A 15,124-nucleotide genomic window follows, 5' to 3' on the forward strand; every position below is an offset into this window, starting at 1 on the left:
TGTCGCTTTCATCACGGAAAGCAGCGAGCTAGAAGCTATTTATAAGGTCTGTCTACGTCAGACCGTAGGCACCGCCCACTGTCTTAAAGGCGCCGTTTTGTGCAGTACAACACGGCTTGTGACAAACAGCACGTTTTGAGTTCATATGTATTGAATTATTTGACGTAAAACGCTGCAAGTTTTCCTGTATTGACAAAATGATACAATTTCAAATTCCAAATTCAAATTGCTTTCAAAGTCCTTGAGATAAGCTAGCAATGAAGTAACATTCATATTATGTTGCATGTTTTGGAGGCTCAAATACAGTGTTGCCATGTCCATTTATTATAATCGACTTTGGGCTCATTTTTTTTTTAGAGAGCACTGGCTCCCTATTAAACATCTTATACATTTTCAAACCATGCTGATTACACATATAGCTCTGAAGGGTTTAGCTCCTCAGTTCTTGAACGAGGTCTTATAGTCCAAAACTCTGGCCATTTGATAATACCTAGAATATTAAAATCGACTGAGGGTGGTAGATTCTTTTCCTATTTAGTGCCCAAACTCTGGAACAGACTTGCTGGTGTTGTTTGGGAGGCAGACACACTCTGTCAGTTTAAATCTAGGTTAAACACGTGGGCATGTCTAGCTGTCATAGCATGTGGGCGTAGAACGTGGGGGTGTGAGGGGGTAAACCTTTCTGTGGAGGCTGATGGTTTCCGCTGGATCTTTCTTCCATATGGAGATGTGTGGTCTTGAATCACTGCTCTAGAACGCAAACAACTCTGAGACTGTTACTGAAAAGACTTTTACTAATGTGTAATGAATCATGTCCTCTCCGGTCACAGAAGACGGCTTCACATAATCCATTAATAAGACTGAATAAAACCTTCAGACTCAGACACACATTTAATCACTCTGACAAATCACATATGGCAAACAGAGTCAAAATCAAATTCAGCATGCTAACTTAACAGATGAATGTTTGAACTATAAATCATTGAGGAAAAACACCCCGCTCAGCAGCATGTTGATGTGCTGTTTGTGTCCCTGAAGCCTGTGATGATTGTTGAGAGAGGCTGGAAGCCACAGGGGGACTGAACTCCCAAGGAGAGGGTCAATTCATTTCCTGTCCCTGGTCCCACACAGCTGCTGATGCCATGCATCCCATGTGAACAACGTCCAGATGACTATATCAAAGTTGACCACAATACCTCAGGGTATTTCAGAGTATTTCTGTGTAATAATATACGTTTCCAGATAATCTTTATATTATATTATATTCACAAAAACTTTTTTTTTGGTCGTTCTGATGTGTATGTCTTCTGATGTGTATGTCTGATGTGTATGTCTTCTGATGTGTATGTCTGATGTGTATGTCTTCTGATGTGTATGTCTGATGTGTATGTCTTCATGTTTCTTTTTCTATTTTGAATTCTGTTTTCTATTATTCAGATTCTAAAAATGACCTTTCTCAACTGATTGCTCAACTCAGCATGATCATAAAAATGACACACAATCTCTGCATCTTCTTAATTAACAGGAAATGATTATGGTTTTATTGATCAGGAAGGAATGAACTAAAAATATCTTGCTAAAATCAGTGATAAGTGAAATGACACGTGCTCTTGAAAATACTATAACTTCTATAGTTAAAGCATTTGTTGCAACCTATGTCATTGTAGTTCTGTTCTAGTATTTTTTAAATATTTTGAGCAGCTTTTATTTATATATTTTCATTTTTTAATTTAAGTTTTAACCATTTTGGCATGTATGTTTGTCATTTTTATTCGTTTTAATCAAATCACTTTACTTGTAGTCATTTCAGTAGGCTACGTAAACTTATTTTCAGTTACTTGCCAAGGAAACATTTCTAATTTCTGTTTAGAGATAAAAATAGAAACAGAAACAGATAAAAAGTTTAAGTTTTTATCTAAGTCCATCTGAAATATACATTTTATTTTATTTCAGTTACAGAAAACTATTTTAACAGTGTTAATTAGCAATAATAGCACTGGTTGTAATGTATTGTATATATTGTATATATTGTTTACCACAAATGATTTCTACAGGAACTGTATATCTGAATGCAAATTCATCCAAACGCCAAATGAACCAATGTAACCGCTATGTTAGCCATGCTTATCTGAAGCACAGCGCATGCATTTGGCGTACATGGAGGAATTACGTGCCATAAACTGCAAGGCAAATGTTTTACAAGGATGACTGCTCTCAGTGCATGTTTTGTCAATTCACCGAGTGCTTCCCTTGACATACACATACATCTTTTCACTCTCTGTTCTGGATGTTCCGCCCGAGTTCTCCACAACATGAATGATGGCAGGCTGAGAATCCTTTGCAAGTTCACTGGAGAGTAATAGGGAAAGGAACAAGCAGGTGACTGATAGTATTTCCTCTGTCCTGATTATGTGCTCCAGAGATACTCTTTATCTCTAGAGGCAACTGAAGAAAACAACTGAATGGAAATGACATTATAGCATGGGAGGAGATCTCTGCTTAAAAACATCCACATACTAAATCGATAAAAATCTTATATTATAAAATAATAAAGTTCTTATCTGTATCCAAAACACTTTGATCTCATCTCTGGATATCTCTGGATAAAATAAAATTTTTATTGTTGTTTCTGTTCATGTTTTAGGTGTTGATTGCAGAAGGTAGTCTGTCAAACACTGGAACCATTACTTTTACCCCTTTTACATGATTGAGTTTATAGGTGGAGGAACCTGACAGGGCTGTTGAGTAGCTTTCTCTGTTGTTGTTTTAATGGGTCATGGTGGCTCAGATCACCCACTGCATTTTTTCTTATGAGTAAGTCTCTTTGTAAGCAAGCGCTTGCAGTGAGCTTCATTTGATAGGCGGGGTCATGCAAACACACTGCTTGCCCCTGTCACTCCATAGCACCACTGTACTGCTGCATCTCACACAATCTAAACAATCTATTTAAAGAGATCAAATAGCTGAGAGATTCAAGAATTGACATTAGATAGACTTATATCAGAATATGATGATATTTTTTTAATGAATTAACTATGTTGTTATATACATAAACAGATGTTCAGTAAGATTTTTATTTATCCAGAGAAATTATTTATTCAGCAAGAACCCAATAAATTAAAAATCAAACAAAAATCAAATGCTGTTCTTTTGAACTTTTCACTCATTGAAGAATCCTGAAATGTATCACAGTTTCAAACAGAAATATTAAGCAGCACAATTGTTTTCAACATTGATAATAATAAGAAATGTTTCTTGATCATTTTGACATATTACTTGATCTGACATATTAGAAATCAACATATTAGACTGATTTCTGAAGGATACCGTGTACACTAAGAAAAGTCTGTAAAAATACAGTCTAATGTGAGATGAAGAAATTTTCAATGTCGTTTTTTTAGCCGTATTTAGAATTATGCATTGCATTGTGTTTTATGGTGGAAGGAAATTTAACAGAAAATGTACTGGTACTGGTTTTTCAACAGATTTTTTTCTTACAGTGTGAGACTGAACACTGCCATCACAGGAATCAATTATATTTTTACATATATTAAAACAGAAAACAGTTATTTTTAATTGTAATAATATTTTACAATATTAAATATTTATTTTTGATTAAATAAATCCAGCCTTGGTGAGCATAAAAGACAAAAAAATCTTACCGACCCCAACCTTTCGTACAATAATATAAATACATACATTATATTACAATAACATTAAGGGGATAGTTCCCCTTAATCATGATACTCTCATGAACGCGCGTCAGAGACTGAAACAGAAGAGAAGAAATTGTTGAATAACGTTTTTTTTTTTTTCTTAGTGCACAAAAAGTATTCTCATAGCTTCATAAAATTATGGTTAAACCACTGATGTCACATGGACTATTTTAAGGATGTCCTTACTTCCTTTCTGTGTCTTGAACGTGTCAGTTGCGTTGCTGACAGAAAGCTCTCAAATTTCATCAAAAATATCTTAATTTGTGTTCCGAAGATGAACGAAGGTCTTACGGGTTTGGAACAACATGAGGGTGAGTAATGACAAAATTTTCATTTTTGGGTGAACTATCCCTTTAACCAGGATCAATGAAAAGGTATAAAAAAAAAATACACTGTAAGAAAGTGTTACTCATTGTTATTTCATGCATGATGAAAACAGCCCTGCTTTCAGGACATGTCGTAAGACAAATTATACCAAAGTTGGAAATGTGAATAGTCCCAAAGGTTGATTTAGAAATATTTGCATTTCATCATGTTCTGTGTATTGAACAAAGGTTGCCTGGATGTGTCAGGCTGCCTTATGTGCATACCACTCAAAACTCCAGCGACATAAAAAAATGGCCTGTTAACATATAAAAACATATTGCTAGGCTTTTAATATTTAATGGATAGGAAGTATAAATCCGCACAGGAGTTTCTTCAATAAATCAGCAGGTTTACTGGAGGGGAGGATTAATTTCCTCCGTCTCTGAGTCACTTTAATGTGACCTTGAGTGGCGAGAGCAGCTGCATGACAGTAAGTGCGGCACTATCAACCATGACAAGCGGGACCAAAGAGCAAACGGAAGTATTGATGTGTATTTTTATACCAAAGCAGCTGCTCGTACAAAAAAGTGGTTGTATTATACAGATAACAAAAACATGAGGCAAAATGCTTATCTATTCCCCCTTTCATTCAAGTACTTTAGCTTAAAAAATCACAACGGCCACTCTCAAGAGGAGTCTGGGACAAACACACACACACAAACAAACACTGAGCTCCAGTCACACAAATACAAGGGCATCCATTCTCAAGTCACGCACACTTTCCCAGGATGCTAAGGGAACTTAGACAAAGGGAGTCTTTTAATTGAATAAGTGTGCTAGGAAGTAGCAAATGATTTGAGGACAAAAAACAAATGATTTCATGGTAACAGAAACTATGAAAGGCCATTTAGGCTGGATCGTAGAAAAGAAGGAGGTAATTACTGCTGTTTGCCTGGGATATGGCAATAGAAGGACGGGTCTCTGAATTACCCATGGTTCCAGGCAACAGAAAGGGCATGAGGTTTGTTCACCCAGAGGGGTGGCTTCCGCAGAGCATTGTGAAGAAAAGACCAGCACATTAATCTCCTCCAAAAGTGCCTTTTTTTCTTTAGGCTCAGAGAGGAATACAAAAGAGGCTGATATAGAGGAATAAGAAGAGAGAACAAACTTCCATGGATCATTTTAAGGAATGAGGGATGTGTTTTGAATGCTAAAAAGCACCAATTTTATAGTTAAAACAGTATCCTTATTCATAAAACAACAACATCTGAGATTAATTTTGTGCTTTTAAGCACATTTACATTAGTACCTACCAAGGCATCACCAGGTCACTACTACAAAGTACAAAGTAAATAAAATGAAACAAAATAAAATATATACAATTTAAAATCCCCACTACATTTAAAAATATGCACATCAATTCTACCATTAAATAAATAAATAAAATGAAACAAAATAAAATATAACAAAAAAATTACATAAAAATATAAATTCTACCATAAAATTAAAAAATAAAATAAAACAAAACAAAAAAAAATGACATGATCCTGGTGAAATTATATTATATTGCAACCCACATAACCAGTCTGGACTAACAACTCAGCTTTAAATCTACAACATGACAGATAGAGAGATGGGATATCTGTAAAACAATAATTCTTCTTGATTTTTGCACACCAAAGCAGCATATTTGCATGATTTCTGAAGGATCATGTGACACTGAAGACTGCAGTATTGGCTGCTGAAAATTCAGCTTTCACTTTTTTTCTGTCACAGAAAATTATATAATTTTAAAATATGTTAAATAATTAGAAAACAGATATTTAGGTTGGCTTGATAAAGCCAACCTACTGATCTGCTACTTAAACTACTTATTATTATTACTATTATTATTCTTAGACCAAAATTTCTGAATGCTACTCCTCCTATAGCTTTTAATGTTAGTTTAAATTGTAGTAATATTTCAAAATATTACAGTTTTTTTTTAATCGATTAAATGCAAGCCTGGAAAGCATCAGAGACATTTAAAAATCATGCTGACCATACTGTCATGCTTGTGTCTTTATTCTTACTGAAAGCCAAAAGAGATTAAAAAAGTGAGAGGGAGTGACATGTGTGGAAAGGAGTATCCGGTTGTAAATACGGAAACAGTCTGTCTATTTAGACCTACAGATTTCCTCTGAGGTCCCAGCCAGGAACATGTTTTGGAATCCAGGAGTCTGCTGCTGCCTCCACGTTTTTCAGCCAGCACAAGTTACATCCTGTGACTCACCATATCAGTCATGTTGAGCAGTTACAGTTCCTGGCCCAGCTTTTTCCTGATTCCATCAGCGTGACCTACATACATCAAAAGAATGGATTCTGAACGTCATTCGCTGTTTTTTTTTTATCGATTAAATGCAAGCCTGGAAAGCATAAGAGACATTTAAAAATCATGCTGACCATACTGTCATGCTTGTGTCTTTATTCTTACTGAAAGCCAAAAGAGATTAAAAAAGTGAGAGGGAGTGACATGTGTGGAAAGGAGTATCCGGTTGTAAATACGGAAACAGTCTGTTTATTTAGACCTACAGATTTCCTCTGAGGTCCCAGCCAGGAACATGTTTTGGAATCCAGGAGTCTGCTGCTGCCTCCACGTTTTTCAGCCAGCACAAGTTACATCCTGTGACTCACCATATCAGTCATGTTGAGCAGTTACAGTTCCTGGCCCAGCTTTTTCCTGATTCCATCAGCGTGACCTACATACATCAAAAGAATGGATTCTGAACGTCATTCGCAGTCTTTCAGGATGCCACTCAAAGATTTAGACCATGTGTACTTTTTGAAGTTCACTTTTTCCTTGGTGTTCCTGTGACTTACTATTCACCGAACATAACCTTTCTAACTCCCACTCACCAAGTTTTCAGAAAACACACACTGCTTCCCCTAAACTGACCACAAAGAAAAACAATACTATGGATAGTTTGCTGTTTCAGCTTCTGTTGTGAGAGAAAGCATGATAAGAACCATTTTATCCCGGGTTATTCAACAGTTTAAGTTTAAAAACAGAATTTCTCAACAAAGTGCCATTTTGAATGACTTTTGCACCAGATACAAACCCTAATGACCCTTGCTGGGCATGAATACCTGTGAACCAGACTGGAGATTTTATCGTCATACAAATTACAGTGAGGAAACATCCATAGGTGAGCAACTTTTAAAAGTCGTGCAACTCAGTACGTCCTAATGACATCACTAAACCTAGATAACTAACTAAGCATATCACACAGCCCTATAAGAATGCGATTGTACTTCCAAAGAGTAAAAATTCTGCCTTTGCCTGAGTCAACAGCTGTATTTTATGAGTCACGAGGTTCTCAAGCTGAGCTCATGATGATGCATGCTGGTTTCGAGTGGAAATCATTTGTTCTTCGCTTTGGCCTGGCTGATCAGATGTCATAGCAAAAAAAACATATTCTGTTGACTACTGCTCACACCAAAAATCAGATCCATCTGGACAATGCTCATGTTAGAGGTGGGAGCCAGCGTCATCCGATTCATTACACAACTAGTGAGTTCAGTGTTCACCCTCCCTCACAGTCATAACGAAACTATGCTTGTTTAAAAGTGGCCAGCGTGCAGAGTGACGCAATGTCGCATATCCTGTATTTTAGACATCGTGGCAAGGAGAGAGTATTTATTTGACATTTTGTGAGTCATTTAGGGCAGAGGTATCAAAATGCACCAATATTTATCCCCTAGCTCTCTATATGAGAGAATGAAATAATGACTTCAACAGAGGGCCTTAACCACAAAGTTTAAGAAAGAGATATAATAAAATTTCATGAGCTCTACCGTTTGGACTTTCTGTGATGAATATCTGTGCAATTCATTTGTACATACATTTAATTGAAATCTACTATTTAAGAATGGTTTTACATACACTACCACGTCAAAATTTGAGTGGGTAAGATTATGCTCATCAAGGCTGCATTTATTTGATCACAAATACAGTATATTTTAAAATATTATTATATATATTATTAATCATTTTAATATATTATAAAAAGTAATTTATTCCTGTGATGGCAAAGCTGAATTTTCAGCATTATTACTCCAGTCTTCAGTGTCACATGATCCTTCAGAAATCATTCTAATATACTGATTTGATGCTCAAGAAACACTTATTAATATCAATTTTGAAAATGGTTGTGCTGCTTAATATTTTTGTGGGAACTGAGATCAATCCTGATCAATTGAATGCATCCTTGCTAAATAAAAGTATTAATTTCTTTTAAAAAATGTTTTAATTATTTCTGCTCGTGTTCCAAGGCCCATATTTAAAACCATAATTTTTGTAAGAAAAAAAAGAGTTTTGTACAACCAATGCAATGTGCCTATTTACATACAGAATTTTGTAAAGCAAAGTTTTAGATGTGGTGTTCAAAAAGATATTCATAAAGGGTTTTTTATCCACCATGAGTGTCAAATACAATGATCTTGTAATCTGTTTAAGTAACCTGCCCACAACCAAGATAACCCACCCACAAAGTCAGCAAACTAACAAGGTTTGGAACTGTGTGGACAGATTGCAAGGTTGTGACACCCTACAACTCACTGTGACATGCCACCTCTCCCCAGTCTGAAACGCCATTTACATTCAGTGACTAATGTAAAAATTGCTATTTGTTATATAACTATAGATCATTTTATTAGCACACCATTAAAGTTGATCTCCTCACACACTATCATTTTAAATAGCTAAAGATCTCGAGTATAATGTATAGAGGTAAAATGGTTACACTTTACTTGAAGGGGTGTGCATAAGACTGACATGACACCTTCATAATCATGACATGACACCTACATAATCATGACATGACACATGTCATGAATATGAAGGGTTTTTATGCATGTTTATGACAACTGTCATTAAGAGTCATTCGCTCAGTTATGTAATTTTTTATGCAAAGATGACATTATTTGAGATGTCTTTGTTATGGGCTATGGTTAGGGGTAAGGGTAGGGGTAGGGTTAGGTTAGGGTTAGGTCAAATAATGTCATATTTGCATTAAAAATGACAAAACTGAGCGAATGACACTTAATGACAGTTGTCATAAACATGCATAAAACCTCCTTCATATTCATGACATGTGTCATGTCATGATTATGAAGGTGTCATGTCAGTCTTATGCACACCCCTTCAAGTAAAGTGTTACCGGTAAAATAAATAAATATTCTTTGTTTTCTGGGGAAGTTTTTTTCTTTTATAAAAACGTAGGCTCCTGAGCATATGCAGTCAGTATACTTAGAGGAATAGTTTACCCAAAAAATATATTTTAATTTAAACCATTGCTTCTGTTGCTAAAAAATAAGTCCTTTATCCATATTGCTTTCTCCAGTGAAAAAGTAATCTCATCTGAATCAGGAGGGAAATATGTCCAGAACAATCTTAATCCAAATATGTCAGCAGACTTTGATGTGATAGGACAGCAGTGGATGGACTTTTTCACTGGAGGAAATGTTATTATGGGTTAAGGACTAGTATTTTGGCCAGAAGTATTTTTTTAACTGGTCAGCTGGAGTCATGTGGATTATTGTGATGTTTTTATCAGCTGTTTGGACTGACGGCACCCATTCACCGCAGAGGATACTTCAAGTGATGCAATGTTAATTGGCATTGATTCAGTAAAATACATAATTTCTTCTCAAAGTCTGGAAGGCTACTAAAATAAAATTTAAAAAATATTATTAAACCTAAACAAAATACCCATAATATGATGATTTTTATTTAGATAATTAATAATTCCACATAATTCATTTGATTACATGGGTACACATCTTTAAGTTACATTAAACACAAGAAATGTGATTGAACATTTATTGTTTTATAATTCATCTGAATAAAAAGACATGACTTTCTTCGCCATTCCAGCATCTAGGGCTATATTCATGGTGATATCCAGTTAATCCATAGACAAGTCAATTTTTTTATTCATCTGCTTCCTCCATTCTGCAGGTCCTCACAGAAAACAACTCTGTTTTCCAAACGGGAACGTTCAGCCACAAACACTAGTTTATAACTGGCTAATGTCTCCTTAGGACTAGACCTAATCAGAGTTGGGTCCTTATGCTATATTGAAGAAAAGAGAAGAGGTAGTGACGAAATTACTCAGATTATTCAGCAAATAGAGAAAACTATCTTCCAGATCCATCGTTTCACATTCACAGCTGCAATGAAGGAGTTGATAAGGTGATAATCTGCAGACCCATAACAGCCTTTACTAAAGTTACCTGGAACTCTCATATTTGCGGTGTGTTTTGTGGTCTTATTAGTAAGAAAGTCGAACACTTTGATCTCATATCCATTGTAGGACAGTTCCCCATAGTGAGAGAATGAGCAAATGATGATAAACCCCTTTATGGTCATCAAAGAGCTGAAATGTTGACACAAATGAACATGATGTCCCACCTTACTACCATGGATAGATGTTTTGCGTTCACATATTTCCTCTATAAATGCTACTATGGTGAAAGCAACAGTCAAGCCTCCTTCAAATTCCATGTTCACTACCTGCAACAAATCAAAAACAAAAAAATATTCTACTTTGTTGACAAATGTAAAGGGAACATCATTACTGATTATCTGAGTGGCAAGTATACAGGAGATTCAACACCACCCTGATTTATGAATAAAATGTCATCCATAAAAAAAAAAAGTTAGTTTTGTGCTATATACATCATATGATTACAAACTTCATTAAGCAGAGTAAAGAAAGTAATGTCACTTTTACAAAATTAAGGGGTTATGTTTAAAAAAAAATAAAAGTATTTTATGCTCACCAAGGATGCATTTATTTGATCATAAATATTGTAAAATATCATGACAATTTAAAATAGCTGTTTTCTATTTGAATATATTTTAAAATGTAATTTATTCCTATGATGGCAAAGCTGAATTTTCAGCAGCCTTTACATCAGTCTTCAGTGTCAGATGATCTTTCAGAAATCATTCTAATATGCTGATTTGCTGCTCAAGAAACACATTATTATCAATGTTGAAAACATTTTATTTGAAATAAAGACTTTTATGTTAGGAAAGATTTCTATCTCGGCTGAATAAAAGTATTACTTTTAAAAAAGAAAAAATCTTGCTGACCCCAAACTTGTGAACTGTAGTGTACATGAATACATTACTCTTTTGACTCAATCCAAATAGATTTTCTTTGCAGAGTATGCACAATCCCCCTCTACAGGACAGTCTAAAAAGCAATCTGCAGCATTTTCTGGCTAGGAAAACTGTGAAATACATTTGATGCACCTGCAAAATAAAATGTTTACCTAAAAATATTTTTTAAGATCTACTTTAAAACTTTATGAATATTGAAGAATTTAGAAAAAAAATATGGATGTATATTTGAAGAAAGAAGTCTTAAAAAACTGAAACTTGAGAGCCCCTTCCATATTAGTGGCCCAATATAATTATAATATCAGCATCACATCATCATCCAATGAGGTTAAACTTGACCATCCTGTGCAATCAGTCTAAACACACTAATAAAAGAAGCACTCTTTCAATTAATTCCTAATATAAGTTTAGCTTCGCTACATGTGCACAGGTTATGTTAGATTTATTGTACCTTCATCCACCAGCCCAGTGATGAATCAGATCCAAATCATGTCAGCATAAGCTTAGCAGAGCAAAAGAGCTTTCCGCCTCGTTTCTCCAGTTTCCTCTGACAAAGGAGTGAGCAAAATTATAGAACCCCACCTATTAGAGAAGACAGTGCTGACACAACACAGAGAGACACGCATTACACGCACACCGCAGACACATTAAACACATCCTACCGGTTCCAGATGTTGAATGTGGATGACATCGCCAATCACTCCACTGTCAATCAGCCCCTGAATTGTTGAAAAAACAATCTTCTTTTCTGCTTGATGCTTACTATAGATCTTTACTAAGACTCACAGGAAAGTGTAACTACTTTAATTCTGTGGATGACAGGGTCGTATCGGAGAACATGAGAACATCTGAATGCAATCCTCCTCTGTAACCTTAGAAAGCATAATAAAATTTTATATATTTTTTATTTAGTAATAAAATCATCGTTTAAATAGACCGGGCAATAGGAAACACCTGTGCAGGTGATTAGACTCTGGCATGGGGCATTGTGGGAACTGGAGTCCGAAGGGATCGCTCAGTACTCCGGTGATGGTTCCCTCTGGTGGTGATCGGAGGGAGCCACAGAGGCTGAATTTGTGACATTCCTGTTGGTTATTGCTGTAGTTGTAGAGTATTGCTGCTGCTGCAAGCGAGTACAGGAACTTGCTACTGCTAATGCATACGGCGATACGGTGCCGTGAGTATTTAAGACATACTGCTGCTGCACAAATAGCATATAAAATAACCCCCCAACAAAGCTGGAAGAAGAAAACAAAACAATTAAATATGTATGCTGCTGCTATACAATAATATGCTTAAAATCATCCCTATAAAGCAGAAGAAATATAAAAGATAAAACCCTGCAGAACAAGCAGATCTATTGCCAAGACATACAGTGGGGAAAAAAGTATTTAGTCAGCCACCAATTGTGCAAGTTCTCCCACTTAAAAAGATGAGAGATCTGCTCCGGAGAACTGTGAGACCGTGTGTTTACTATCTATGTGAGCCTGAGCCGGCTTTTCCGAATGGCTTAACGCTAGTGAACTATTGATGTGTGTACCTGATTGGTTGACCACATAGCTTAAACTAGTGGCTTTAACCAGTGGCTTAACAATGTGAACCTGGGTGCTGTACCCTTAGGTTTATTTAACTAATGGCCTAAATAACTATGTGTGTCTGAGCAATAGCTCAAACTAGAAACGCTCACTATGTGTGTCATTAACAAAAAGGTATCACACTGTGTAGGCTGATAGATGAAGTAACCCCCAGCAACCATCTGACTCCGGCTCAGGCGGAGATTCAATTAAAAGAGCCCAACAAAAAGCATCATGTTATGGAGCCTTACGGCAAACACTTACAGTCATTGCATTCCAGCGGTACATGGTAGCCTTTCTTAGCTAAAGCCACAGCAGGGTCCTGAAGAACAATAAAACGGTTGGACACTGAACCCATTCAAAGCAGGCAACTTAAAGTGCAAGTATGCCATTCAATAACCAGTAAAAAAAATAGCTAAGCACACCATACTGATCAACAGAACTCTATCATGTGAACATTGACCAAACACACATGGAAACCACATACACAGCATAACCAGAATAGTTTTCTCCTCTGTTACCAGCTCCAACCACAATAACATCCACAGGTGATGACATTATAGTGGATCCTTGCTGATTTAACAACACACAGACTTCAATTTTAAATAATATTTTAAAGTTTTAAAGAATCTCAATTTTAAGCATTTAATACATCACATTACCCCCATTTTTAAACAAAGGTACCTTCAGCTTCACCCTAATAGAAATCTAGACATGTCAACACACAACTTTACTGTCTGAACCAACAACATAACTGTTACTTTTTTTTTAAACAACAACATCACAGAACAAAATAAGCATTGCATATACAGTATATATGACCATAACAGTCCAATACTGGAGTGCTATCCAAGGGCTTTTCTTTTTTTTATGTATTACAAGTCATAGCGCTTTGGTGGTTTTCTAATTCTGGATGAGCGACGTGGACTCTGAGCAACCCCTGTAACCCCCCCACTGTCCTCTTGGAAAGGCTCAGGAACTGCTTGTTTTTCCTCTTCTGGTGTGCAGGGTTGAATTGAAGTGTCAACCCCTGAGCAATCAGTCTCTTTAACAAGCTCATCCTCTACAACCCAGGGTCTCAACTGGTCGCCATGCCTCCTGAACGTGACACCTGAATCTCGTCCCTGAACCTTGTAAGACACTGGTCCGGTTTGCTTTACTATCACACCTGGAACCCATTTGTTCCCTCCTCCTGTGGAGGTACACTGCATCCTTTTCAGAAAAAGACCTCTCCACAGCCCGTTGGTCATGATAGAACTTCTGCAGGTATTGCTTCCTGCAAACAGTGACAGTGACGTCTGGATGAACAAAGTCCAGGCGAGTGTGCACATGTCTGTTAAGAAAAAGATCTGCTGGCGATTGGCCTGTAGTGCAGTTTGGAGTAGTGCGATACTGCATGAGGAAAGGGGAGATCTTATCTTCCAAGTCCATTGTCAAATGTGCAAGTTTCTTTATTCCGCTTTTAAATGTCTGCACATACCTTTCTGCAAAGCCATTGGTAGCAGGATGACCTGGAGCACTCATTGAATGCAGGATGCCATTTTGCTGCATGAAGGTTTTGAACTCCTCAGATGTAAATTGCATTCCATTGTCTGTGACAATGTGCTCCGGAAGTCCGTATGCTGCAAACAGTCTCCTCAGTCTTGCGATGGTAGCTTGTGAGGTGAGGTTAGGCATTGTAAATACCTCCAATCACTTCAAATATGCATCCACTAGTATCATAAATGTGTGTCCTAGAAAAGGACCAGCAAAACCTATGTATGGTGTTTTCCAGCTCTGACCAGGAAATTCCCATGGGTGAAACGAAATCTGACGTGGTGCTTTTTGCTCCATCTGGCACGACTCACAGGCTCTGCTAACCTGCTCCAGATCTGCATCCACTTTAGGCCACTACCCATACTTGCGGCCAAGAGCTTTCATCTTTACTATCCCTTGATGACCGATATGCAGTTCGTTCAGCACAGTCTTTCTCAGTCTATCAGGAATTATCACCCTGATGCCTCGGAGCACACATCCTCTCTCTGCAGACAGTTCATATCTGCGTGAATGGTAAGCTTTCAAACTTTCATCCACATCCATTGGCCAACCCTCCATGACATATTTCAGAACTTTGGATAACACCTTGTCTCTGTGTGTTATACGTGCCACCTGGTCTGCATTCAAAGGAGCTTGTTTGAAGTGCTCAGCTATTAGTGCATGAATGTACTCTGACAAGGCAGCTGTGCCCACATCAGTCATGACAGGAAGGGGAACACGTGAAAGGCTGTCTGCATTACTGTGTTTCTCTGAGGGACAGTATTCAATATGGTAGTCATAAGCTGAAAGGATGATTGCCCATCTTTGAATCCTGGCCGCTGCCA

General features: G+C 36.8%; 1 long non-coding RNA gene and 1 pseudogene across 3 annotated transcripts; both read right to left on the reverse strand.

The window, feature by feature from the left end:
* Positions 1–9,777: 9,777 nt before the first annotated feature.
* LOC107565830 (uncharacterized) lies at positions 9,778–12,067 on the reverse strand. Of its 3 annotated transcripts, XR_001606435.1 has the most exons (4): positions 11,853–12,067; positions 11,642–11,737; positions 10,296–10,575; positions 9,778–10,134 (listed from the first exon to the last, which is right to left on the reverse strand). It is a non-coding gene; the product is annotated as an uncharacterized lncRNA (long non-coding RNA). The 3 variants fall into 3 exon arrangements; XR_001606433.1 differs by having other exon boundaries at positions 9,778–10,575; XR_001606434.1 differs by having other exon boundaries at positions 9,778–10,575; positions 11,642–11,772.
* Positions 12,068–13,820: 1,753 nt separating this feature from the next.
* LOC107565823 (uncharacterized protein K02A2.6-like) lies at positions 13,821–14,811 on the reverse strand (annotated as a pseudogene).
* Between the last annotated feature and the right edge of the window lie 313 nt (positions 14,812–15,124).

The sequence above is a fragment of the Sinocyclocheilus grahami genome, unplaced genomic scaffold (assembly GCF_001515645.1).
Source record: "Sinocyclocheilus grahami isolate Dianchi unplaced genomic scaffold, SAMN03320097.WGS_v1.1 scaffold1030.1, whole genome shotgun sequence".
In the NCBI taxonomy this organism is placed as follows: domain Eukaryota; kingdom Metazoa; phylum Chordata; class Actinopteri; order Cypriniformes; family Cyprinidae; genus Sinocyclocheilus; species Sinocyclocheilus grahami.